Raw genomic sequence first — 24,816 nt, 5'->3', positions numbered from 1 at the left:
GCAAGATTTTCTGAAACAGGCTTGAGGTAGTATTTATGTATGCTGTACCTTTGATATTTGATAAGATATGTTGAGGGAGATGGGCTTGTTCAGCCTGGAGAAGAGAAGGCTGCAGGGAAACCTCACTGATGACTTTATAAGGGAGCTTCCAAACAGGAGGAGGACTGACATAAAATAGGTAGACTGTGATAGGTTAAAGAGGGGTGGTTTTAGCTATAAGAAGGGATATTTAAGTTAGATGTTAGGGGGAAATTTCTTACTCAGAGGGTGGTGAGGTGCTGGCACAGCTGCCCAGAGAAGCTGTGGTGCCCCATCCCTGGAGGCGCTCAAGGCCAGGTTGGATGGGGCCCTGGGCAGCCTGAGCTGGTGGGGGGCAGCCCTGACCATGGCAGGGGTTGGGGTGGGTGGGCTGTGAGGTCATCTTCAGGATTGGCTTTAAAAATCCTGGAATAGTATTTTGGGTAATTCTGGGGAGGAATCTACCTCCAAGAATCTTCTAAAGGCAGTGAAAGGATGTTGGAGGGTAAATGAAACTGTAATGAAATCTGTTGTTTTCCTGCAAGGGTTTTGCTCAGAGTCACTGACTGCTGTTGATTTCTGTGAGGTTTGGACCACTTTTCTCCTGTGTAAATCGTATATGAATTTAACCAACAAATAAAATTACCGCTGAAATCTTGCTATTGTTGAAGACATGAAAGAAATATGTAGAAATCCAGAACAAGCAAAACAGTTCCTGAACTGTCACCTGTGAAAAGGAAAGCTATAAATCTTGAGAAGTGGTGTGGAAAAGGAATACCTTTTCTACAGACGAAGTTTTTTTGCTTCTTTTTTTTAATGCACGTATCTTTAAAATTATAACATTAAGAAAATGAAAAAACGGAACTCTGTGGTCAGTACAGTGAATCCTGTGCTTGAAAGACAACAGTAATGTAACCTATATACTGTCCTGCAAATATTTCAGCAACTCATCACCAGCACCGAATGGGACCTTGGTGGCTTTCAGGTTACGGGATTGTTTGTGTTTCTGTGTGTTCAATGAATTCCTTCTTTTTTTTTGCCCTTTGATTTAAAACTGTGTGAACATTTTCTTCTCTTGGGTGGTGTCGTGTGGAGCCAGGAGTTGGACTCGATCCTTGTGGGCTCCTTCCAGCTCGGGATATCCTGTGATGTTATTTCTTCTTTATTGCTTGAGTGACTGAACCAAAATAACTTGGAAACGTGAGTATGTAGGGGTCTGTAAAAAAAAAAAAAAAAAAAAAAAAATATATATATATATATATATATATATATATATATATATACATGACAAACTTCAGCTATTTTAACAAACAGAAAAGAAAAACAGAATTCAAAAGGGCTTGTTATTGACTGAAACATTTTGTTTTGGGGTTAAGTAGTCATTTCTAGTGTTTAACTCCAGAGCAGTTTACCTTTTACTTGTGTGTGTATAGTGTGTATATAAATATGTCATATGTGTATGTACAAATATTTATGGTGTATATATATGCAAACACATATCTGTACTTTGATCCGAAAGTAATGCCTCCTATTTATTTATATTCCCCGGAAACTACGGCAGCTACAAAGAGCACAGTAATGCTATTTGACAGAGCAAATTTTCAGCTGCGATATATGTCATTAATATAAAAGATGCATCATATACACGTGCACAGCGGTACCGCGGGAGGGCGATGTCGCCCAGCTCAAGGCTCCAGCCAGGAGCCTGTCGGTACGGCTGGGAGCGGGGAGACGCTGGGCTGCTGCCCGGGCTCGGGCCGGGGCATTCCCCTTCCTTCTCCTTTCTGCCCCTTATCTCCCTTTATCCCCTAGGGGGACGCACATCGCCCATACTGTCTCCTCCCCGCAATTCCCCTCGTGCTTCTCTCCTGGCTGCAATGCTTCTCCCCAACCCCGGGGTAAATATTTGCACTTTCAGTTGTTTTTATGCAGCTCCTCTCAGGAGACAAAATGACTGCTGCTACCTTTAATAACGTCACAGCCATTCCGTTATGATTTTTTCTTTCTCCCTTTTCCAGGTTTTTGGAGGCCCTCGCGCTTGTGAGTGGAAGCAAGAGACTGCTGAAAATACAACCACTCATGATGCCAGCTATCACACTCTTACCTTTTCAAGTGCCCCCAATGCCTGCATTTTCTTTCTATGGCCTTTAGAGTGCTGTGTCTGAGACCTGCCAGTATGTTAACTATTTCAGCTATTTATCAGCACTATCCATCAGCAATTTGCTGTTGTGATTGGCACCGATTTTACAGCGCTCCCCTCTTTCCTCTTGCCACAATCCATACGTTGTGCCATGTTTTCAGATCCTGGCTGATTTCCCCATATGGTTTCCATATGGGAACATGTTGCTCTTGTTAGCCACCTTCAGCGCAGCCTGTCAGCCAGGTCCCCGCTCAGAAACAAATAAATTGTCTCGTGTCTACTGTATTTCCTTTCAGGCCGCACTCTCCACTTTAAACTTGGCAGTGTTTCAGGGCAATCAAAATCCAATCAGTGGCCGTGCTAACTCCATATGTTTTATTTCCAGGCTGCGCGGGTGGAGGAAGCCATGACTATTTTTGGTGCAGAGTGAGTTGTGTGCGGGGTGATGTGCTGCCATTGCGATGTGACTTTCCCTCCAGCTGTGCCCCATATGGATGAGAGCTACAGAAAGCTGTGGTCAGTCAAGTACTGCAGGTAAAATTTGCTATTCTAGAATGTAGAGGGTTGATAACACAGAGTGAAAGAAACATCAATTGCAATTAGTTCATAGAATTAAGATTGAAAAAGACCTCTAAGATCACCCAGTCCAACTGCCAACCAAACCCCACCATGCCCACTGCCCACATCCCTCAGTGCCACATCCACACAGCTCTAGAACACTTCCAGGGATGGTGACTCCACCATTTCCCTGGGCAGCCTGTGCCACTGCCTCACTGTTCTTGCTGAGAAGAAATATTTCCCAATACTCAACCTGAACCTCCTCTAATGCTACTTGAGGCCAATCCCTCTCATTCCTCCCCACAAGACCTGTGCTCCAGACCCCTCACAGCTTCGTTGCCCTTCTCTGGACGTGCTTCAGGGCCTTAATGCTTTTCTTGTAGTTCAACATGTTAGAAGCACTCTGGGGCCAGGCTTTGTGAACTCATCAAATAGTTTTTCTTTAAATGATGTTTGGAGGCTGTTGGTGGTCTTTTGGCCTCTTCTCCTAAGTGCAGTGCTGGAGGCCAGCTGCCAGCTGCTTTTGCCTCCATGCATGGCACAGCCATGTAAAAACTTTGTCTCCTTCTCACAGTCCTGTTATATTGCCTCCTTCTCTCTGGTTGCAGACCAAAGGCCTGGCACAGTGAAAGGAAGACCACCTTTTGGGGATTTTTTCCTAAAACAAGTCATAGGCTGCACTGTGAGCTTGTGACAAACTGGGGTGAACATGCTGTCAAAGCACAGGAAGCAGCAGAAGAATTGCTGAACGTTAATATAATATTTAACGTGCTGCGGGTTGCCAGTAGTTATAAAACCATTCATATGGTTTGGTGGCTGTATACAACTTTCTGTGGTTGGTTTACATCTGGCTTCAAGAGTGATGGATGTGAGATTACCACTATGATGTCTTCTAGAAGCACTGTGAGGCCTTGGGAGAGGCAATAAACCAAGATTTGTCATTATCAGGGGGCTGGCATGGAGGATGCTTTGAAAAAGCCCTCAACATGACCTCCTGCCTGCAGAGCAAAGCTGGGCCTGCAGGCATCAAATCAGTGCCACACTTCAAGGAAGCCTGCCAGGCACAGGAAACCTGGAAGGCACAGGGCAGCATGAGGCCATTGTGCAGAGCTGTGCTGACCAAGCAAACAGTAGCACTCTGGTATAAATGGCTGTCCAGGCCTTTGGCTGCAGTGGCCCTGGGCAAGATAAAATGTTGGTAAGTGTGTTGTGAAAACCACGGGGAAAGAAGCATGCCCAAATCCCAGAACTCACTCTGTCCCCTTGAGGAGTGACAGGAGAGAATCCCAGCACAAGTGCCACCACTGCCAACCAACCACAGGGCTCTGGAATGAACTTAAGGACCATAAGGACCTTGAGGCAACCAAGTAGGGGAGACTAATACCTACATCTGCTTTTTCTACCACGTATTTTTCTTTTGGAAGGAGGGACATCCTTCCTAAGGCATTTGGTGTGGACATTTGTGTGACAGCTGAGGGGAGTGAAAGGTCAGCTTTGGGTCTGGGACAGCCCGGGATACCCAAATACCAGGGGCTTAGTTCTGTCACCAGCAGTTCTTGTGGGCCTGATCTCCAGAAACTTGGAAATAGAATTTTTTTTTTAGGTGTTAATCTCCTTTTCCTCATTTTACTATTCAATCTTGTTCAGCTCATGAGCTCAGTGCACCTTCTAAAGACTTTTCCTTCGCCTTTTGAGTTTTTCCTTTCTAAATCCCAACCCGTGTTCTCTCATTGAGAAGCTTTTTCTGTTCTTCACACATTACTGCTATTATTCATTTTTCACAATTGCCTTGAAAACTGCTCCTTCATTATTTCCAGTTTCCTTGTTTTATTTACACATCCTGGCTTCTTTTGTTTCTGGAAGAATAAAAGATATGGAGGTTCCCATGAATTATTACACTAGTAACAAATGCAGTGTCTATCCTCCTTTTCCTTTCCTTCTTCATCATAAGCTTACATTGACAAAGTAGCCCCACTGATCAACTCAGGCTTCAGTGCTCCCATGGAGCAGAGTGAGGGGACATTTCTGGCTGTAGGAGCTGTGCTGGAGCTCCATGGCAGCCTCCTAGAGTTTAACTGAGAGTAGAGAGCAGGACTTGTCCATCCATTCCTTTTCCCATTTCCATCAACAAGATGTTTGTTTCACTGGCCTGCAGAAGACACTAATTTTTATAGGATCAGTTAAGAATAATAGGTTATGGGGATTAATATTTTCAATTGCAGGGGAGAGCTTGGCAAGGGATAGTGTTTTGTGTTTCTCTCTCAACCATCAGACCCTGGAGTGTGTCCAGAGAAGGGCAACAAAGCTGTGAGGGGTCTGGAGCACAAGTCTGATGGGGAGTGGCTGAGGGAACTGGATTGTTCAGTCTGGAGAAGAGGAGGTTCAGGGGAGACCTCATTGTTCTCTACAACCACACCTGGATGAAGGGAGCTTGTGGCAAGGTGGGGTTCAACCTCAAATTGTGCTGGGGGAGTTTCAGGTTGAGAAATGGGAAACGTTTCTTCTCAGCAAGAACAGTGAGGCAGTGGCACAGGCTGCCCAGGGAGGTGGTGAAATCACTGTCCCTGGAGGTGTTCAAGAGCCGTGTGGATGTGGCACTGAGGGATGTGGGCAGTGGGCATGGTGGGGGTAGGTCGGCAGTTGGACTGGATGATTTCACAGGTCTTTTCTTAATGGGTCTATGATTCTCTGCTCACCAAAACATTGCATACAGAATGAGCAGGATTAATGTAATGTAATTTGATCCAACAGTCTACTCTCTCTGTGCTTTTGGCCCTTTTCTTTGTATTTAACATAAGGAAAATAAAAGGAATAAACCATTTTCAGTTGTAAGGTGAGCTAATTACCATTTTGTAATTGTTAATTCAGTTCTTAAGTGTTGATTCATAAAGCCTGAAGCTGAACCAAGAAACCAGTGAATTTTGAAATAGTTCTTCTAGCTGGGTGTAACTATGAAATGAACGTTTGAGGCTTTTATTTTTTTCTATAGCGAGATGTGTCTTTGCACAAAAAAGGAGGTTTGAGCAAACTGAAGGAGACACACAGTCAGCCTCTTAGCACTTTTGGAGTAGAAAAAGCTTTCTGGGACATCTCTTGAAATGCTGACCGTGAGAAAAGAGCATGAGTCACTAGGAAGCAGGATGGCAGTGTTGCCACATTGAATGAGTTTTGGTGCTCTAATACATGCTGCTTTGCTTTAAACCCCTGTGTCCCTCTTAGTAGTGGTGTTTCATGAGACAGAGCACTGTGGTCTGTAAACCCCCAAGGCTGAGCAAAGCCCCTGGTCTTTTTCCCTCCTCTAAGCTTGGCTTTGTGTCTCTGCTCATTTGGTTTTTTTTTTTAATGGAAATAGCCTCAGTGCATAGGAAAGCAGGCTCATGGTTTTCAATGCACATTCACCAGTCAAAGTTTTTTTCTTTCTGGGTTCCTTTGTTCAAGAAAAAGAGGGAACTACTAGAGAGGGTCCAAGGATACAAAGAAGACTGGGGGCTGGGAACAGCTCCTGTATGAGGAATGGCTGAGAGACCTGGGACTGTCCAGCCTGGAGAAGATTGAGATCTCATCACTGTTTATAGATATCTAAAGTGCAGGAGTCAAGTAGATGGGATCATGTTCTGTTCAGTGGTGTGCTGTCAAAGCACAAAGGGCAGTAGGCAAAAACTGGAACACAGGAAGTTCTATACAAATGCAAGGAAGTACTTCTTTATTGTGAGGGTGACAGAACACTGGAAAAGGTTGCCCAGGGAGGTTGTAGAGTCTCCCTCTCTGGAGATATTTATGACCCTCCTGGTTGCTTTCCTGTGTGATCTGCTGTAGGGAACCTGTTTTAGCAGAGCACTGGACTAGGTGATCTCTAGAGGTTCCTTCCAAGCCCTACAATTCATTAGTTTTATAATAATTTAGTGCCACGTATTTATGGTGCAGACTGAGTAGAAACAGAAATCAAATCAACCAATCCCTTGGGCACATCCCTATGGTAGGATGTGTCTTCATGTCCAAAGACATAGCCACTGTCATCATTATGCAGATGAGGCTGGTGTGCAATTGCAGAGTGAGTTTTGTGATGAATGTCAAGAAAAAGCTGAGTTGGTGGCAAAAGGAGATTTTCAGTACCAGCTTCTGTCCTATGGAGTGCTGTCTTGAAATGGCCTCTCTGGGTTTGGCAGCAATGTTCGCACCTCCAAGTGCCTGCCTGTGTTTGTCTCTGGTCGTTGCTTTCTCAGGTGTAGTGGGAGATCTGGAGCGGCTGCAGCCTGGCAGCCAGACTCTGTTAGCAAGGACTACTGGAGGCTATGGCAGAATTTAGCTCTTGGGGTATTCACAAAATGTGTATTCAGGATATACAGAGAGGGCAGAAGTCCATAAAAATGACAGTGACAGCAGGCAGACTGGAAAAGAGGCAGAGAGAGGGCAGCCATATCAGTTGAGCTTTGTGGCATGGACACTTCATAGAACCATAGAATCTTTAAGTTTGAAAAAGACTCTAAGAGCATCTAGTCCAACCATCCATCTACCATCAGTATTGCCCACTAAGCCATGTCCCTGTGAACTACATCTACTATTTCCTTAAACACCTCCAGCATCGGTGACTCCAACACTTCCCTGGGCAGCGTGAGCCAGTGCCTCACCATTCTTTCTGAGAATAAATGTTTCCTAATATCCAACCTGAACCTCCCCTAGTGCAACTTGAGGCCATTCCCTCTCATCCTATTGCTGTTACCTGAGAGAAGAGGCTGACCCTCACCTTGTCACATCTTCTTTTCAGGTAAAGAGCAGTGAGATCTCTCCTGAGCCGCCTCTTCTCCAGGCTGAACAATCTTAGTTCCCTCAGCTCCAGTATAGTGCTCCAGACCTCTTTCCAGTTTCACTGTCTTTCTCTGGATGTGCTTCAGGGCCTCAGTGTTTTTCTTGTAGTGAGGGGCGCAAAACTGTACACAGCACTTGAGGTGCAGCCTCACCGGAGCTGAGTACAGGGAGATGATCACCTTGCTGCTCCTGCTGGCTGCATTATTTCTGATACAAGCCAGGAGGCCATTGGCCTTCTTGGCTGAGTGCACTGCTGGCTCATGTTCAGCCAAATGTTGACCAGCACCCCCAGATCCTTTTCCTCTGCAGACTTTCAGCCACTTTGCCCTCAGCCTGTAGCAATGCTTGGAATTGTTGTGACCAAAGCGCAGGACCGGACACTGCGTCTTGTTGAACTTCATCCCATTGACCTCAGCCATTGATCCAATCTGTCCAGGTCCTTCTGCAGGGCCTTCCTACCCTCAGGCAGTTTGACACTCCCAGCTTGGTGTCATCCACAAACTTAAACTGAGGATGCACTCAATTCCCCTCATCCAGGTCCTTAATGAAGATAATAAACAGTGTTTGCCCCAGCACCACTGAGGAAAACCACTCGTGACCGGTCACCATCTGGATTTAACTCCATTCACCACCACTCTCTGGGCCTGGCCCTCCAGCCAGTTCTTTAATCAGCAAAGAGTGTACCTATCCAAGCTATGGACTTCTCCAGGAGAATATTGTGGGAGACAGTGTCAAAGGCTTTGTTGAAGTCTAGGTAGATTGCGTCAACAGCCTTTCCATCATCTACCAGGTGGTTCACCTGGTGAGCAGATAAGGTTGGTTAAGCAGGACATGGCTTTCATAAACACATGCTGGCTGGGCCTGATCTTCAGGTGGTACTACACCTGCTGTGTGCACTTCAAATCAGATGGTGGTCTAATGGGAAGGGCAGAGTCAAGAGCTGAGCTTCAGCCTTTACCAGTGGATATCTGTGCTATATGCACTGCACTTGACTTCACATCCTGGAACAAGATGGTTTCTTTTGATTTTCCTCTTACTGTGTCCCTCTGTTTTTAACCGATCAATGGCTCCTTGCTCCCGTAGGGCCCCCGCTCCTCCTGACTGCTATTTGATACAAGCACAGTCTGAATGCTTTCCTGAATTGGGACCTTGCTGTGGTGGAGCTTAGGGGTTACCATAGGGAACTGAAGGAATCATCTCATGAGGAAGGCACTGGTTTGAAGTATGATAGGTAACGCAGCTCTTTATGTTTGTGCAGCTCTTGCTTAACCAACATGCTGGAGAAAAGCACAATTCTGTGTGTCTCCTTTCCGTGAGAGCCTAGCCAACTTGAGCAGGGACAATAGAAGGAAAGTGATTCAGGGGTCCTGTGACCTCTTTTGTTTTGAGGATGTAGCAGTTACTGTTAGTGAACCAAAAACGTAAGAAATGGATGAGTCAGTGTCCCAACATTTTCAGGGGAGTTAAAATTTTTCGGAAATCACAGAGACCAGGGAGGGCTTACTCCAGTGCTTCAGATACCTACTGGAAGCATCTAAGGGGAGTGGCACCTCTGGTCAAGGTAAACCTGATGCTGTAAGTGCATTCATTGCACCTCTTTGGGTGGCTGCATTTTCAGAGTTCTCAGAAAACAGAAGGAAGATGACTATGGATGTCTCAATGAAGATGATGTGTTTGGTAGCCCATCCTGATGAGGAAGAAGCGCTGAACTCACTCAGACTGGACTCAGCATCCAGTACTTCTCCTTGTCTCAGAGGCAGTAAAGCAGTTCTGAGCCTATTCTTTCAAACTTTTTTGTTCCTGCTTGTCTGTCTCAATCTTCTGCTCACAACAGTGATCCTGAACATGATTTTTCCCATCCCTTTCCTTGGTGGCCTGATAGCTGTCACCTCTGCCTCTTTTCTCCACCGTTGCTGCCATGCTTGGGGCATGGGTGTGCTTATTCCCCCTTGGCCTCCCTGGGCAGCTCCAGATATGCAGCCTGCCTGGAAGTTTGTCCATATTTTTTTGTCTCCTATTCTGTGGGAGCAGCCCTGGGCCCAGGGGCTAAAAAAAAATATTTAATGGAAAGAATGTACTCTATGCTGCTGATTATTGCTATTTTTTTAGTGCCTAACATACACTATTTTTAATAGCAACGATATTTTTGAAAGCGTGTGTAAAGTGGAGCTGGCAGACACCTCATTTTAGTGCTATAAACTTTCCTTTCTGTATGGGGGTAAGAGCAAACAGTGAAGCCCTTCGCTGGTTTAAATCAGTGTAACATCTTGACATCTGTGTCAGCTCTTCCTTCACCAGCACTCGTATTATAACCGAAGGAATAAACACAGGAGTGGAGAAGAGGTGCATCAGCAAGCCTGTTTGGCACTGACAGCACCAAGGCTTAACCCAGCAGTTTTGTTTGCACCCCCCCCCCTACCCCCATGTACTGTTTGGGAGCTTTCAGGATTGCAACCAAAAACAAATGTCTGTTGTACTTCTCTTTTTGCTGCATTGCAGTATAACCTGCAAAAGGCCTGATGTTCACCACCTTGTGCAACTGTGGTGTAGGATCCCAGCTAGAGATGCTACCCGTGACTGAGGGGCTGATGCCGTTATACCTGATGGATGAATGATGAGTGACAGCTCCAGAGGAGAGTGAGCTGCTTGCCCCAGCCCCACTGCAGACATGGCAGCGAACTATGGTAAGACCAAAGACTTGTCCCTGGGGCTGGTGGTAGGATTGGCTGGGGCCACCACTGCAGCAGGTGAGGCCCTATGCCCCCAGACACACATTAGGGAAGAGGGGAAACCAGAGGCTTCCAAGGGACTCCACACAGGCTGTTGCCAGTAGGGATTCAGGCCCAGCTAGGAGAACCCTTGCAGTGCCTTAGTGCCAGCAAACTGCTCATCCATAAGGCAATGCAGTATCAGACTTCTCTTTGGTTTTGAGTGCTTTCCTCAGTTGTATGACCAGATGATGAAATTCAGTTCCAGAAACAGAAAAAAAAAAACATATTATTAGAAACTGAAAGTAGAAACCAGGGATGTTGCATTAATGAATGCAGAACGTCAGTTATGAAATTACTGAGGCTAGCCAAGTAATTCCTAAATGTGCAGAACCACCATCCCAAAATTTAGCAAGAAGTTTGAGCAGCAAAGGATAAATTTATATTTTACAGGTAGCTCTTGTCACTCAAGGATTTCAAAAGCCTTGCACAACCCATGTGAGGGATTTAGCTATTTCTTTTTGTAACTGCAGCTCTTCTCATTTACGTGGTTGTTTATTGTGTACTGTTAAAATTCTTGTGCTCATTCCCAATTTCTTTAAGGCCTCAGTTTATCTTTGCAGTCAAAGAATCGCAAGGGTTGGAAGGGACCTCAAGAGATCATTGAGTTATCATAAAGTAATACCCTACAGCAGGTTGCACAGATAGGCATCCAGGCTGCTCTTGAATATCTCCATAGAAGGAGTCTTCACAACCTGTTGGGGCAGCCTTTTCCAGTGCGCTATCACTCTTAACGTAAAGAAATTCTTCCACGTGTTTGTATAGAACTTCCTATGTTCAAGTTTTAGGCCACTGCTTCTTATCCTCTCACTACACACCACTGAGAAGAGCCTCATCCATTCGCATCCCACCTCCCTTTAAATATTTATAAACATCTATCAGATCTCCCATCAGTCGTCTTCTCCTCAGGGTGAACAGACTCAGGTTGCTCAGCTTTCTTTTCTCATAGGGGAGATGCTCCAGACATTTTACCATCTCTGTGGCCTCCTGCTGGACTCCTTCTGGAAGATCTCTGTCTTTTTTGGGGAGCCCAGAACTGGACACAAGTATACAGAACTGGAAGCAGCATGCAGTTGTTCCCGATTTTGTCACAAACAAGCTCCAAATGGGATTCTGTGCCTATGTGAGAATAGGTGGAAGGTCATCCATCCTCTGCTGCCTTTTAAGTGTGAGTGGGTTACTTTTTCAGAGATTATTTTAGAGGATAGTGTTTGGGCACATGGTGAGAGAACAGAAGTTTCAGCACAAGCATAAATGGTCAGAAAGAGGAATAAAGTGGTACGGACAGGTTATTGTTCGTATAATCAACCTGCATTTTGAGAGTTGTCAGAAAGAAAAGTGCCTTCAAATAGTTTCCATACAGAAAAGTGAAAACCCCCACCAGTGCAAGGCCATTGGGAACAACTAGCTCATGCTCAACGTATATGGAAGGGAAACATCAAGAATAGCCTTCAGTTTCTCTAACTGCTGTTTTTCTTGGACTGCAAGGTGTGCTAAATGCTCTCGAGAAAATGTGAACTTTCCCCAACACGCTGAAGATTTCGGATTCGGGTCTTTCATTGTCACTCTGTGAGTGTGCTTATTTACTCATAGGGCATTTTTAATACAGTGCGACGGAGACATTAAGCTCAAGTCTGGTCTAGTACTCTGAAAATAACTCACCATTTGGGAGGAGAATAAAGAGTGTTAATCTCAGTTCCTTGGCTGAAATTCCTAGTAAAGTTTTTACTTCTCCATTCCCAAGAATAGGTGCAGTGTTTCTCAAGAAATAATTCATATTCAGAGTGTTACTCTGTATATAAAATTTCAGTGCACCAGCGCACAACTAATCCTTAGAAGGAATGGTTGCCCTCAAAAATCTAGCTAGCTCTGCAATACTTAATGTATATGGACTTGAAAGATAGGCAAAATGTTGAAAGAATTAAGCTGAATGTATTTCAGGAGGAAAAAAACATTAAGAAAACTCTGGGGTAAATCTTTTACAGATGGCAGACAGCTTAATTGCTGTGGTAAACTTGTCTGACATTTCTGGAAAAATTTGGGTGCTAGAGTAATCCATGGAGCCCAGTGGGCCCAGTCTTAAATGACTCATGCATGTCTTAATTGCAGCTTGGTTGCTAATGTTTCACCCAGGGTATTCTTTATTTTTTTCTGTCCAACTCCTTTTAACCAATTTAAAAGTTGTACATGTATTATTTGGATGGGAAAGCAATAAAGGCCTCAAATGAAGTGAATGAGGCTACAGTATTCTTCTGTACCAAATGTCTTCCTGGAAGGCTTTATGCTGTACACAGCTGGACAAACTTTAGAAAAAAAAACCCACGTATGTAGTGATGTGGACCATGGTTCAGGACACAATGTTAATAGCAGGAGCACAATCTCTGGCTCTCCATTGCAGTGCATGTGTACTTTGCTTTGCTCCCACACCAGCAATCATGTCAACATCCAACACAGGCACGTAGCACAATTCTTCAGCAAGTCATGGAGGCAGAAGCCACTCACTGCTTTGTCATAGGCTGTCACTGTGTGTCTGAACGGACATGGCTGCGTTGAGCTAGACTGTAAAACTGTACGCATGGAATTGTAGCATTACTAAGGTTGGAAGAGACCTCAAGATCATCTAATTCAACTGTCCTCTACCACTAATATTTCCTCACTAATCCATTGTCCCTTAGTATAACATCTAAATGTTTCTTTAACACCTCCAGGGATGGTGACTCCAACAGTCCCCTGGGTAGCCTCATCAATGCCTCGTTGCTCTTTCTGAGAAGAAATTCTTTCAAATATTCAACCTGAGCCTCCCCTGGCACAACGTGAGGCCATTCTCTCTCATCTTATTGTTAGTTATGTGGGAGAAGAGGCTGACCCCCACCACACCGCATCTTCCTTTTAGGTGGCTGTAAAGTGATAAGGCCTCCCCGAGCTTCCTCTTTCCCAGACTGAGCAATTCCAGTTCCCTCAGCTGTTCCCCCATCAGGCTTGTGCTCCAGATCCCTCACAGCTCCGTAGCCCTTCTCTGGACAAACTCCAGGGCCTCAATGGCTTGCTTGTAGTGAGAGGCCCAAAACTGAACACAGTACTTGAGGTGCGGCCTCACCAGTGCCAGTACAGAGGGATGATCACTTCTCTGCTCCTGCTGGTGTGGGGCTGACTGAACCTCATACTCGATGGAGTGTGATCTTGGCTCCCATATGGGGCTCTGTCAATAGCTGAGGGTCTGTCCTGAGACACGCTCCATTTGGTTCACCATATTGTGGCTTGGTCTTAGAGCTTTCTTTAATAACTTTCTTCTACAGAGGAGATATTTGTTGTAATAGCAAGTAGTAGAAAACAATTTCTGCCTTTCCCAAAAGAATACAGCTGTTGTGCAACTCAGAAGCTCGTCTGTCAGAGGGTACATTGTTAGGATGTTCTGTGATGGGGTGTTCTGCATTACAAATGCATGCTTGAGAGTGTGATATCTAACAGCATGCTTGTTTTCCACTGGATCATTAACACATGTAATATATGGCACTTGCTGGAAACTTCCTGAGAGAAATTTGTCACAAATCACGTTATTGGTGTGCAAGTGTTTGTGGTTTAGAGTTGTAGTGTCTGTACTGTTGCTTAGTCATTTTTGATGCTTTCTGAGGAATCATGTTAGCCAGGCTGATGTCATTGTTCCTCAATTCATCCAGCTCTTAAAAAAGATTTTTAGTTTTGTTTGTCTCTAGCAGTGATTGTTTCTAACGGCTGAACAGTGCTGACTATGCTCTTCCTTTAAGGGTGAATGTGGGTCTGGTCTCTCTCACTTCACACTTCTCTCTTCTGTGGGCGGTCTTCTATGGAGTAAGAGATACCCCAAAGGATAATACAACTTCAGGCTGAAAAAAAAAACATTAGAGAGCAGGGACGGGGTTACACACTAGTGCCCTTCCTCAAAAACCACAGCATTTTAGAAAAACAACTGAATATTTCAATCATGTCCCGGTTTGACCTCTTAAAATATCCTATTTTCAGGGCTTTTCCTCTGCCAGCTGAGTGGCTGGTACTGTTCAGTGCAGGTGTGTGCCTTCAGGAGCAGGGCACCTTCCTCATGGACCACTGAACCATGGCAGTTTTTAGCCTAGAAGACAGCTTGGGAGGCACAGCGTTAGCAAAATACCAGGTCTTTGGCTGCAGGAGCAGAGCTGATTTTTTTTCTTAAGGAACAACTTCAAATAATCAGCACCTTTCTGGATGTGTTTTTTAAACATCTGAGCAGCCTGATGTTACATCTGCTAATGTGTTCACAACTGCTCTTTGCAAAGCTGTCTGTACATGCTATTGAGCTACAGCTTCCTTGAGGGGGAACAGACTAGGGAGTTTGTAGTCCTGTGCAGAACAGGTGTTTGAGCATGCTGCTTTTTATTTTTATTCCCTGAATGCAATTCATAACCTTTTGCAGAGCAGCTGGCAAAGCCATCTCAGCTCTGGCACCTGGAATATCCAGTCTGCAACTTTGCTCCTAATGGGATTTTCCCATTGCCTTCACAGATGGAGATGTCTAGAAGCATGGATCTTGTGATAACTACGGCACTACTTCTCTATGACTGAAAAAGGCAGTGAGTGCGGAGTGTGTGAATGGAGCATTTCTTGCACTTCACTTGCTTTTCTCCCGATGAACAGTTCTACAGATGGGTGGAGAAACTCTTCCAGTTGGTGTTTCCTTCTATCCTCTGAACATGAAAAGACAGCATGACTGCTGAGCTGGTGTACGGTGTGACCACCATGCAGCTCACCTACAAAGAAAGGCTGGAGAGAGTGAGATGAGAAGTGCCTGTTGTAGCCATAAAAGAATGAGGAAACTGCCTGTTTGGCCACCAGGCTGCTAGGAAATCTCTTGATGAGCAGTGTTTTGACTCAACTGGAGCCCTGCATGAGTTCCTGCAACCCCTCTTTTAGGACCAGCTGTGACATAAAACCACAGCTTCTCTCAAAACACTGGGTAAAACACTGCAGCCATTGCAGTAAAGGGATGCTTTGGAAGTATTTAGAATAGTCACTGATTTCAGGGTGGATTGATTAAGCTTCTACAATTTGTTTATCCCACCCACTGAAGGTAATCTAGATTGGAGGGAGGCTCTGCCATCAAGGTCTATGGCTTACCATGAGATGAGATGAATCCATTACTTTATCCCACAAGCATGAGACCAGAAAGATCTCATTCTAAGAGACAATCATTTTTCTGTTTTATGATGATATTGTAATTTGTGCAGTGAGACACATCATAGAAAGATTATTGTCCCTTTGAAGGAATCTGGTCCCATGTTTGTGGAATAAGAAACAAAATCTTAGCAACTGGCTTTCTCCATCATTCTCTCTGAAAATAGAGATGGCGAGTATCTCCAGAAGGGTGCATTTAGGTTTAAAATGGGTTATGAGTCTGTTGTAAGAACATGGGAAGTGTGGGTGCCTTCACGTGTATCTTTTCTGTAAGGAGACAGAGAATGCTAAGAAGAGGAATATGCAAGTCATTCTACCTGGTTATAAAAGGGTATTTTGAGATCTAATTGACAAAAAGGCAGCATCTCCACTTTTTCTGCCTCACGCACCATGGAAGAAAATTGATCCAAGTGCTTGATATGTGCTGTCTGAGAGTTAAGACAAGATGTCACAGCCCTCCAGCATCACTGCATTCAGGTTGGATATTAGGAGAAATTTCTTCTCAGTAAGAATGGTGAGGCAGTGGCAGAGGCTGTCAGGGAGGTGGTGGAGTCACCACCCCTGGAGGTGTTCAAGAAAAGAGTAGATGTCACACTGAAGGACATGGTTTAATGCTAAGATTGCAGTGGGATGACATTTGGAGTAGATGATCTTAGAGGTCTTTCCAACCTTACTGATTCTGTAATTCTATTTCATTTGGAGAAAGATGGAGGACCGGAGTGTGGAAGCCAGGTTTTCTTCTTGCAGAGCTTCTCCTCCCTTCCTCTCTTCCACTATCAGGGCACATTGCTCCAGTGTTCCAGTGTGCACAGAGCACAGGTGAGTGCAGAACTCAGAGTTCCCACAATGTTTGTCTGTAAAAGATGGCAGGAACCTGATATTGATGCAGCTAGTGTCAGCAGTGTGGTGCAGCTCCTGACAGAGGATGCTTAGTGTTGGGATGAGCAAAGCTGAGGTGCAAAAGGTGTTTAGGAGGCAATGGAGCAGCAGGCTTAGCTTGGGAATTGGGACTCCTCAACCCTAATGCTGTGGTTTTGATATGGTGACAACCCTGGGGACAGCCAGAGACAGATTTTTGCTTTAAAAATTGTGAGGGATGTAAACAACTGATTAGTAAATAAATTAATTTTCTCATCTAGTGTTATAGATTGATAACAAAATTGAATACTATTCTGCTAGTTTAATCTGCTAAGGTTTCCTCTGCTATTAGTTTAATCTGTACAGCAAGTGACACAGTATATGACATTCCTGCTCCCTGAACATGTTATAAAATCAGATTTGCTTGAATCTGTAAAACACAGCATTTCAAACCTGACTGCTGAGCAGCTGTTTCTCTCGCAGTCCAGAGACCTGCAGTGTTTCCCAGAGGAAACCCACGCTATTCTCCCTCTGCTCAGGCAGGCAGTGTGGGCACAAGGCAGGCTGTGTGCTGGCACTGAGCCCTGTTCAGAGCATCCCTTGGAACCAGCATCTCCAGCTTCATTTTGCGTTGTGACAGATAATCGTGTCATCATAACAGTGCCAGAAGCACGGTGTGGAGAAGTAATGCCAGTCATTAAAAAGAGAGATATTAGGAGTAAAGCCTAGAAGCCTTCAGGCATGAGCTCCCTTCCCATGGATTACAGCCTGTCCTGTGGCTCACCTTTCCCATGGCATTCATGCTTGAAGCCTTTTGCAGTCTGTTGCTACAATATCTGTATGTTATGAAGTACCTAGAAATCCCAGAAAGAGACAATGCAAAGGGAAAGTGGTGTCTGCTGAAAGGAAGTGCCTTGAGGAGTACTTCAAAGGGACTCTGTCTGCCAAACAGAGAAGAAACAATGAGATTGGCTGTGCTAAAACCCAAACCAGTTTACCTACATTTAACACATATGAGAGATTTGGTTCTTTACTTTTGCAGGTATTATGTGAATTCGATTTAATATGGAGCAGATTACGGACAGGTGGAAACCAACATGTGATCCACTGTAATTTCCAGGTGGAAATAGGAGTTGCATTGTGCATTGTGCTTAATTTACAAAGAGTGATCAAAATAACATATTTGTGAGTGTATTTTTGGTGCAAGGTCACTTAAAAAACAGTCAGACCAAAGCAATGGCTGAAGATTTAAGTCCTGTTTTATGTTCATTAAAGTCTTTTGTCCAGCTTTCTCTGCCCTACTGGCAAGTTGCAAATAATTGCCTTTCATCCTGCTGTTTGCCTGTCTAGAAAAAGCTCCTTTCTTTTTTGTATGTGCACTTCCTGAGCATATCTGACTACTGGAGTGAATAGGAACTCTGTAAATGAAAGCACAGTATGATTCAGCTCTCAAAGGTGTAGAAATTTCTTCTTTAGATACTCAGAGGAGTAAGTTCTGAGTTGTTTCTTCCTGTATGTCCCCAAAATGCATTTAGCTGACAGCCAAAGTTTCTAGCCAGATAATGAGTGTATTTTTCAGAAATTGTACACAGAGGATTTCTTATGGGATTTCTTCAGTCTCTTACTATTTTTAGAGTTACATACAGTTCTCTCTCAATTATAATAAGACAGCAGGTGCTCTTTGAAACTCAATGATTTTCAAATGTCATATGCCTCCTTTTTTTACTGGTAAGATTGAGAGATATTTTTCTAGTGCTGATTAAGACCAATAAATAAATAACTAAATAGTAATTTCAGCACAATGGAAGGTCTCTGTGAATCAAGGCCAAATGTTAACTGATTCAATAGAAAAAAAAAAATGTTGTTTTCGTGGAATACAAAGAAATTTGACTGTGAAGGGACCTCCATCCATGTCCTCAGATTTGTGCATGATTAACTGCAAAGCCAGATCTGATTGCTTAAGGTATTCCTCAGTTGAGTTTTGAAACTTCTCTTTGGAACTGGAAAGCAGAGGTTGCAGAGATTCGCAGATTCATAAAGGTTGGGAAAGACCACTAAGATAATCTAGTCCCATCATCAGCCCACGCCCCCCATGCCCACTGCCCACGTCCCTCAGTGCCACATCCACACGGCTCCTGAACACCTCCAGGGATGGTGACTGCACCACCTCCCTGGGCAGCCTGTGCCACTGCCTCACCACTCCTGAGAAGAAATTTCTACTAATGTCCAACCTGCACTTCTCCTGGTGCAACTTCAGGTCATTACCTCTAGCCCTAAACACCTAGAGGTGTTTGCCGTAGCCATCTGCAATGGTCTGGTGATTGGATGCTCTTTCTGGTTGGGTTCTTCGGGTGGTGCAGAGCCGTCATGTCCATAGAATGAATAAGAAGGTCTGGTGAACCCTCTCATAACCTTGTTATCTCTTTTGAAGTGCGGGTTTCATCAGCTATTTCCTTAACAAACTTGGACTTTTTTGGCTTCCAAAGGACAGACTTTGTTGTGTGTTCAAACCTAAGCTTTAATACTCTATCAAATTATTAAAATGCTAAGAAAACACATGCCTCTTCTTTTTATACTCTGTGTACAATAGAAATGGCTTTCAAGCAGAATTTCAACAACCTTCTTGCTTTGACATTGAAAAATTCTTGTGCAGAGCTGTAATCACTCAAGAATTGCTGTAATAAACCATTCCATTTATAGAAATGTAAACAATATTTATGATAGTGCTTTGGACAAAATCTATGCACAGGCCTACATTTAAAAAAATAACAATGAAGGAAGAACATGACAAATGGAAAAAGAACAATATGATGACTAAAACTTCGACACAATGGCCTCAATGAAACTACGTACTAATGTTAAGTGATCTTTTGTTTGAGATTCTAGAAAAGATACCAATTTTCAGGAACTTCTAATTACCTCTTCACTTTTTTTAGCATAATTTTGTTACAGCACCTTACGCTGATCACCTCAAAACCAAAGACTTTAAAAAACAGGTCTTATCCACCGCTTTTCTCCACAAAATTTTTGTTGTTTCAGTATCCAACAGCTACCCATGTAAAATGATCGATCAGTTTACAGATTTTTTGCAAATGTTGCTGTGTCTTGCGATATCTTTATCATAGAAAGAACTCTCTTTTTCTCCCCTCTTTTTTCTTCACATCAGATTTTAACTTTATGTTCTTCCCCATCTCAATTTCATTATCTTGTTTTGTGGAAAATGTGCTGTAGAAATAAATGCTCTCTTTGGTGGAAAAATAGAGGTTTACATACGAACAAACTGATATTTATTATTTTCTTCCTAATGAGGTGGTTGACATTTTAACAAATCTGGTATAGAGAAAAGTCCAGTGTAGTAAGTGTAAGTGTAGTAATTGGAAGACGTAATTTCTATTTATACCCATCTTTTCCTATCTGTTCCTAGCTCTGCCCAGTTAGTTCTTTAAAGGAAACTGCTCCGTGGTCTCTCTTAGCAAAAATGAAATTCTATTCTGTGAAGCTTGGACAGAGCAAACACGGCTTATCCTTTCAGTTGGAAGAAGACTTGATGATAAATCCTGTGTATGGGTATCACTTAGAAACAAGCAGAAATATCACTCTTGGCATATTTTGTGATGATCGTCAAACATGCAATCCAGCTAGAAGAAGATCAATTCAGAAAAGAATGAAAGCTTTGAATGTGCAAATATGAAAGGTTGTTTGGTCTTTCTCAAGGCTGCATTTGTCCTGTTGACTAACACCATGTACAAGGAGTCGCAGTGCAAGGTAAAAAAAAAAAAAAAACTGCTGAGTAAATAGGTCCTTGCATTCAGTAGGTTAGGCTGATTTGATGATCTACTCAGAAGGAGCTGGGGTCAGAGCCAGGGGAAAGACAGCTCCTGTGGTGTTGTGGTCACCAGGGCGGATATTTAAAAAGTAGCCTGTGGTTTGGCTGAAGTGGAGTGAGAAGAAACAACCTGTTCCTTAGTGTTTCCTGAAGGGCCTAAAGAAGTAGCTAGATTGGAAGAACAGGTAACTCACACTGCAGATGAAAGCAGAAAGCCATGGTGTGAAATGCTGACCCAAAATAACCAAGAGGAAGAAGGGGAGCTCTGACAGTAGTTGAAAGATGAATGCCCTGTCAGTTATGAAGAAACAAGAGAAATCTTAGGAAGAGGAAATGCATACTCTAAGTTAATTGCAACTTGAGCAAGTGATTGAGGATGCAAGCCACTGAAGTAAAGTGTTACACATTTAGGGGGCGCCAGTGGATCTGCCAGTCCCACTTCATGCACAGGTAGGAGCTGTAACCATCCATGTTAAATGGCCTAAAGACAGAGCTTGCATTAGCAAGGAGAGTGGAAATCAGGGGTGCCTGTGTTCATTTGGAAAATATTCAGAATGATGGAGATAAATATGGACAGTCAATTATAACAGCTACAAAATCATGGAGAAAATAAGGCACTGTTTTTCTGGAAACCTAATGTGTACTGTGTGTTGATTTGAATTTCTTTCTTTTTGGGATTGTGACAAAAGTTTAGAAATTACTGTTTCTGGGTGTTAGTATTTATATTACAGAAAAATATCCTGATTTGTAATGAATGTAATGCAGACTTGGCATAGTGGCAGCCTTTTTCCACAAGTTGCTTGGGTTCCCAGGTTAGATCAGACCTCAAAGAGCAATATGTTTTGCAGTCTCATCTCCAACTCACTCGCCTGCTGTGTAGGAGAGGAACCTCCAGACAAAGCTGAGAGGTTGGTACAAACAGAAAGATGTTTGCAGACTTCAGGGGATTCATGTTCTAATGCCTAAAGGGATAATATGGCATGAGACCAAACTAGGACCTGCTGGATCTGTGCTTCAGGGTGGCCCTGAGTGCAACAGTGCTGCCAGGTTCGCAGGTATCATGGAGGGTGCCAAACCAGCCTATGCAAAGAGATGTCCACAGTAGGAAACAGGTCTTATGAGAATTAACTGAAGGAACTGGGATTGCTCAGTCTGGGGAAGAGGAAGCTCAGGGGAGATCTTATCTCTCTTTACAACCACCTGAATGAGGTGGGGATGAGGTGGGTGTTGGCCTCTTCTCCCAGGCTACAGCAATAAGACAAGAGGGTATTGCCTCAAGTTGTGCTAGGGGAGGTTCAGGTGAGATATTAGAAAAAATTCTTCTCAAAAGGAGTGTTGATGCATTGGAAGAGGTTGCCTGGGGAGATAGTGGAGTCACCAACCCTGGAAATGTTCAAGAACTGTGTGGTTGAGGCACTAAGGGATGTGGTTTAGCATTATGGGTCAACTCCTAGTTGGACTAGGAGATCTTAGTGGTCTTTTCCAACCTTAATGATTCTTTGAGTCTTTGAAACAGCCAGGCTTGGACACCTCTGAGATGCTTCTGAGTGCTGGCAGTAAGTGAGTACAGCTTTTGCAGCCTGTAGATGAAGAGGAGTTTGCTCCTGTCTTTGTTCTGACCGGGCACATAGCAACACCATCAAAATTCATCCTGAATATAGTCTGAAGGCTCTAAATATTTCCCTGAATACAATCTTTTTTTTCCTACTTCTTCCCTCCTGACTGTTCATGCAATCTGTCACTATTCATCATCAGCTCTAATGTACACCGAATTGGAAAAGAAGATGACGTGCCACAGAGGTAGAGGAGATATTTATTAAACCTTTTAGCGCTTAGCCTCCCTCTCCCTCGAGAGCTGACACAAGAGGAGAGCATGAACAAAGAGCTGAAGGTCAGTCAGGCCTTTGTGGGTATCGGATGACCTCCCTGTTGGTGTTTGCTGAGTTGGAAGAACTGGATGGTGTTGAAGCACTGACTCTGTGAGCAAGCTCCATGAAAATGTAATAGTAGGTACTGTATGCTAACTTGAAAACTAATGTGTTATTACTGGCTTTTATATACCTGGTTACCCATGGATAAAGCTATATGATATTTATTATAGCAGGGCAGGATGGCTTTGTAATCTGAATATGCTGCATTCACACTAGTGACTTGAACAAAGTGTTTCTTCATTTCTCCAGCCATTAATGGTTTTCTCATAAGAAACCATGAAGTCAGTTTTGTTGTGTTTGTCAGCTGGGTTTTGACTGTGTGTATTCTGTATTCTGTTCCACAAAGGAGTTATTCAAAACCTCCCCTTCAGTCTTAATTAATAGCAGACCCTGTGGAAGGCGAGCCCTGTGGGGCTGGAGAAGTTCCCGTCTGGTTTCCATTTAGCCTGTGGCTGCGAGTGGAAGCACGGCTGGCTCCCAGCACAGGGACCTCGGCTGCTCGGCGTGCTCTCACCAGTCCAGAGAGCACAAATGATGAAGGCAATATTCATTGACCAGCCCCCAGTCCTGGCTTTTCCTCTGGGGTACCTGAGGGCACAAAGTAAGTTTATGCTAGCAGAAGAGGGCAAAAGCCCCAGATCGTCTTCCATTGCTACCACCTCTAATGATATTGCTTTCAGATAAAGACCCATGAATGTCTTTTGGAGACAAACTTCCTATCCACAGCATTTAAATCTTCCAGCTGTTAGCTGTGCTTTCGTTCAGCTCTCAGTCCTGATCCAGGATTTCCCCTCTGCCGTCTGAATTCCAAGGTCTTTTACCAGGGAGCCAGTCAACACAGAGGGGTGTCGTGGTGTTCCCACCATCTTCACATGCAACTGTATATTTTACTGGAACTGCAAAAGTCAGACATGAAGAAGTAATGTTTCCCATAAAAAAAGCCCAAAACACCGTATCCCTAGTAGATGTACATAGTGTGCCAGTTCCCTGGCTGGCTTAATCAGAATCTCTACCAACCCTTTTAATTTATGCATTTGATCTGTCTGCTGTAAGCAGACATAAAGTCCAGAGAATGTCTCTGTTTCCAGAGAATAATATTTTTCTTTTGAGTTTGGCTATGGAAGGCTCACTTCTGCATATAAGTTACAAATAGCAGGCTAATAAGAGCAAGCAGCTCTGCCAAACATCGCACATCATGCCAGCATGAAAGATGGTCTCGCATTCACGTTGTCCTCCAAAAAACTGCATCTCAAAGCATCAAAAATTAAAAAGTAATAAAGAAAAAGTAAAAAGTAATAAAGCTCTCAAGAGCTTTATGCAAATACCTTCTTTCTTGAGGAGACAGTCTCCTTTGAATGAAGGCTTGCATGAGTGAATGGCTTGCATGAATGAAGACTTGAATGAGGCTTGCATTGTCCCTTTGGTTTCTGTCCTTGGGGGAGCTCATTCCTGCCCTAGCTGGAGTGAGGCCACAGAAGACAGAGAGAAGACGCAGAGCTGAAAAACACACCAGGACACTCTGGCCAAGCTACCAGAGCTGCAGCCAACTCTGGGGCCTCTTCTCCTGTGCGGTATGGAGAGCCAGATGCAAAACCAGGAGGCGAGAGCTCCTGTGTTCTGCATGGCCCTCACATACAAAGGCTTGTATTGTGTTTGGTGCTGGGGTGAGAAGCAAGGGGAAATGTACTTTCTGCTTCAAACAACTTTGGATATAGTAGATTCAAATTCATCTATAAAAATGCCTCAGGATATGCTAATGGCATGGTGCTAGCACAGCATGTAGCTCCAATCATCTGTTATTTGACATTTTAGTATCTTCTGAATATATAGACAAGAATTTCTGAGCTTTGTATGAAAAGTGGTTGATGTAAGAGGGTAAAACTACAAAAATGGCAAGCAGAAAGCAGAGGCAGCACAGGACAGTGGCAAGTGTTGGGAAAAGGATGCTCAACCATGCAGACAGCCTTGTTCCTCCACCCTGTATACTGAGTGGCTTCCAGCTTATTGCAGGCTTTGGGATTGTACAGGTTTATGAAAAGCTGAGGGTAGGATCATCTTTGGCAGGCACCCATCCATCAGCACTTGTAAATTTGGACCAATTTATTGAGAAATACAGAAAATGGCAACAACAAAACCCAAGGAGTAAAGCCATTAGGAAGGCTTACATTGGGTCTCTTTATCTGCAAAAAGAATTTTTGAAGAAAAAAGGATTTTGGCAAGTGGATAAGTATTGAAAATCCCAGTTAATGTCACCTGAAAAACCAAAAGCTGAAGGCTTCTCGGGCACATTGATATTCTTCTTATCATAGAATGTCAGACACTGCATGTCCTGGCTGGTGCAGCAATACAGTGAATTGCCATCTCTCCCAGATCAAGAAAAGTATGTACAGGCTCACCACTTCTTCCAGTCAGGTCTGAGAGTGTTTTGAGGGCAAAGTCTTTTGGGTTTTATGAACATCTCTTACTGTCATCCTGGCTGCACTAAATGCAGTCTGAGCTACTAAAGGAAATTGGGCCCCATTACATTGATGCACCATGGCTAACTGCTCACTGATCTCTTGACTGCCAAAGTCAAAAGGGTTTCTAAAGTAACTGTACCTTATATCTAATTATTTAAATTGCTAGGCAGATCTAATTAATTATTAAGCAGCCAATTATGTTGTATCAAAAGCTGATGAGAAGTGAAAGAAAAGTAAAAGGGAGTGGTTTAGATTAGACATCAGGAAG

The 24,816-nt window shown here is 43.7% G+C and overlaps 1 long non-coding RNA gene across 2 annotated transcripts; it reads left to right on the top strand.

The window, feature by feature from the left end:
- Nucleotides 1-1,396: 1,396 nt before the first annotated feature.
- Nucleotides 1,397-17,946, top strand: LOC149919945 (uncharacterized). 2 transcript variants are annotated; one of them, XR_016459267.1, is made up of 4 exons: nucleotides 1,397-1,916; nucleotides 2,037-2,692; nucleotides 10,022-10,206; nucleotides 14,806-17,946. It is a non-coding gene; the product is annotated as an uncharacterized LOC149919945 (long non-coding RNA). The 2 variants fall into 2 exon arrangements; XR_016459266.1 differs by having other exon boundaries at nucleotides 1,397-2,692.
- The last annotated feature ends 6,870 nt before the right edge of the window (nucleotides 17,947-24,816 follow it).

The sequence above is a fragment of the Phasianus colchicus genome, chromosome 1 (assembly GCF_987193195.1).
Source record: "Phasianus colchicus chromosome 1, bPhaCol1.hap1.1, whole genome shotgun sequence".
NCBI lineage: Eukaryota > Metazoa > Chordata > Aves > Galliformes > Phasianidae > Phasianus > Phasianus colchicus.
This window is presented reverse-complemented; position numbering and strand designations above follow the sequence as displayed.